The sequence below is a fragment of the Limulus polyphemus genome, unplaced genomic scaffold (genome assembly GCF_000517525.1).
Source record: "Limulus polyphemus unplaced genomic scaffold, Limulus_polyphemus-2.1.2 Scaffold10229, whole genome shotgun sequence".
Classification (NCBI taxonomy): Eukaryota; Metazoa; Arthropoda; class Merostomata; order Xiphosura; family Limulidae; genus Limulus; species Limulus polyphemus.
Window position 1 is genome coordinate 13,275 of NW_013675839.1, and position 3,403 is coordinate 16,677.

A 3,403-nucleotide genomic window follows, 5' to 3' on the forward strand; every position below is an offset into this window, starting at 1 on the left:
TCACTATCTATACACACATTACCTTAATCTCGCGTCTCGTTGTCCCCTCTTATATATACCAAACTACCCTATATCTAGCAAATACTAGAGCATTCGCCAAGATACGGTATAGTTCTAGAAACGTGTCGTCACTGTAGTCATGTGATCTCGATGACGCAACAATATATAACCTAAAGTCCTTTTTGCCCTGCCACTATTTGTTTGTTTGTTTGTAATCAAGCACAAAGCTACACAATGGGCTATCTGTGCTCTGCCCACCACGGGTATTGAAACCCGGATTCTAGCGTTGTAAGTCCGCAGACATACCGCTGTACCACTGGGAGGCACCCTGCCACTAACAATAGCAGTTTGCTTAAGTTGCCTAAGAGACTGACCAACCAGAACACCAAGATCTTTTTCTTCCTTAGCACTGTAAAGGTTATTCCCATCATGATTATACTTATAATTCAAAGTGTGATATCCCATAGTTATTACCTTACATTGATTATAATTAATAGTTATCTGCCAATTATTTGCTCAATCCAGTAAATAATTTAAATCTCTTTGTAAAGCAGTTGCATCCACCTCACAGCCTGCAACACCCAAGACTTTAATATCATCAACAAATTTAAATAATCTGTTGACCATTCTTTCATTTATGTTATTGTTGTAAATCAAAAAGGGCAAAGGTCCTGACATTGAGCCCAGAGGTTCCCCACTTGCAACATTAATCCAGTTTGACTGAACTCTATCTATCACAGTCTTCTGCTTTCTTACATCTTCAAAAAATGTAAAGAAATTGGTATTTCCCCAGTGACTCTATCCTGAATATCCAACGAAATTTTAAACTTTGTTAAATGATTTCGCAAAGCACCTTTTATCAGACTTTTCCCACCACTGATGTTATATTAATAAACCTATAATTACCATGACAATTTTTATCACCTCCTTTGAAAGAGGATTAACATTAGACAACTTCTAATCTTCTGGCACCCATTCACTATTCAAGGACTTAGATAAAAAAAAAAAAACCAAATGGATCAAATATCCAGTCCTTAACCTCTATCAAAACCCTTGGATAAATATTATCTGGCCTAGGAACTTTATCATTCTTTAAACTTCCCAATTTTGTCTTAACCCTTTGACTGTTTTAAATGTGCTTGAAATTTTTGTGAGCCATACACTGTATACAGAACACTCGCATTCAAGTGCCAGAGGTGGACTGTACCCTAAACAGCAGTCAGTGGGTTAATAAGTTCAGAATTAATGTGATCATTTTGTTCAATATTGTTTCCACCTGTTTAGGATGAGGAATATTCCATAAATCTTCATCAGTAAAAACTGAAGAATAATTTAATAACTAAGCCACCTCATAATCATCATTTATTAATCTTATCATTCCTCAAAAGCCCTACTCCATCCCCCTTAATGTATTTGTAGAAATACTTACTATTAATTCTTACATTTTTAGTCAACCCTTTTTCCTATAGTTTTTTATTTCTTAATTTCCCATCTCTTCTGTTCTTCTATAATCCTCCAAATCTCCAACCAGTCAACTTAAAATTATTTTATTTAATTTTATCCTTTATACCCATTGTGAACCAACCTGGGTTTTTACTTCCAGATACCCTTTTTTTTTCTAAATGGAATATGTTTATCTTGAATTTACTTTTAAAACTATTTCCATATTTAATCAGCATCTCCAAATAATTAGGTGGCCCGATTCACAGAAGGTTTGTTTGTTTGTTTTTAATTATGCACAAAGCTACACAAGGGCTATCTGTGCTCTGCCCACCACGGGTATCGAAACCCGGTTTCTAGCGTTGTAAGTCCGCAGACATACCGCTGTGCCACTGGGGGGCTCACAGAAGGTAATTTTTGTCTCATTATTTCTTATTTCCATATGAAAGAAAACATCAAATGTAATTGAGTAATTATCAGATGATCCCTAGTCTCCACTCTATCAGTCATTTCTCTATTAGAAGTTAACAATAAATCTAAATTAGTATTCTTCCCAGTAGGTTCCCTAAACATTTGAAGAACAGTTTCTAAAACCCCGTCTTCCCTCACGGGGAATATTAAAATCTCATTAACAGTTGAATTCTTTATCTCACTGTAGTTTCATCAACTAATGGTCTGAAACAAAAACCAAATAAAAGCTTTTCCTCTTATACCAACTAACAGACACCCAAACAGATTCAACCTGATTACTGTTAACTTTGATATCCTCAAATTGAACAGACTGTAGCTCATGTTTTACGTATAAAGTCTTCCCATCTTTTTCGTACTCTGTCCCTACTAAAAAGAAACCTATAACCATGCATTTCAAAGAAATTCCTGTCATCAAAATTGTCTACGTTTAGCCACGTTTCAGTTATTCCCATTTTATTAAAATCCTCTGTACTTTAAGGTCAACCATTTTATTTCTTATACTTCTAGAATTACAATAATAACAGTTTAGCCTTCTATTAAAATACATTTGTAATTTGTCCCCACACTATATCCCCCTCTACATTTTATTATTCTCTCCTTCTCCACTGTCTAATCCTAGTTTAAAATTACCCTTACAGTTGAGTTAATAGCCCCTGCAAACAAGCCAGCCCCTACCTTAAATAAATATAAATCTTCCATACCAAAAAGCTCTCTTTTCACATAGAACTGATCCCACAAACCCAATCAGTTTTTTGTTGTGCCTAGTCTCACTTATGTAATAAATTTTTATACCTAACTTAGTGTCCATTAGTCAGCTGGATGTTAATTTTGTGAAAAGAGGTTACTAGAGTAGTTCCATACCATTAAATATGAATTTGAGATAAAATACTTTACAACTGTTTAGACTTTAAAGAGTATTACTGCTTTAAATTAGTGAATATAGAATACTAACTTGTTCTTATCAGTGTATAAAACTTAGATTTTTGATGTTAACCTTACTGTTTGGAATTCTTGCAGTAGTGAAATATTTCTTGAACTGAGATTATTAAACTAAGTATAGTTGTTATTGGTTTGGTTGGTTGTTATTAACCACAGTTAGGTATCTGTGCTCTGTCCCACGTTAGTACTGAAACCTAACCTTTAGTATTTTAAGCTGGGAGACTTACCATTGAGCTACCGGGAGTCAACTATGTGTGGACTGGTATTTGTTTTTATAGTACTGGAGAGGAGATCCCAACACGAAAATGAAACGTAAAATAACACCTTAAAATTGGCAACATGTGTGGTAAAAAACTTTGTGCTGCCTCTTTTATAATTTTTTTCTCTCCAACAGGTGTGGTAAAAAACGTTGTGCTGCCCCTTTTATAATTTTGTTTTCTCTCCAACAGGTGTGGTAAAAAACGTTGTGCTGCCCTTTTTATAATTTTGTTTTCTCTCCAACAGGTGTGGTAAAAAACGTTGTGCTGCCCTTTTATAATTTTGTTTTCTCTCC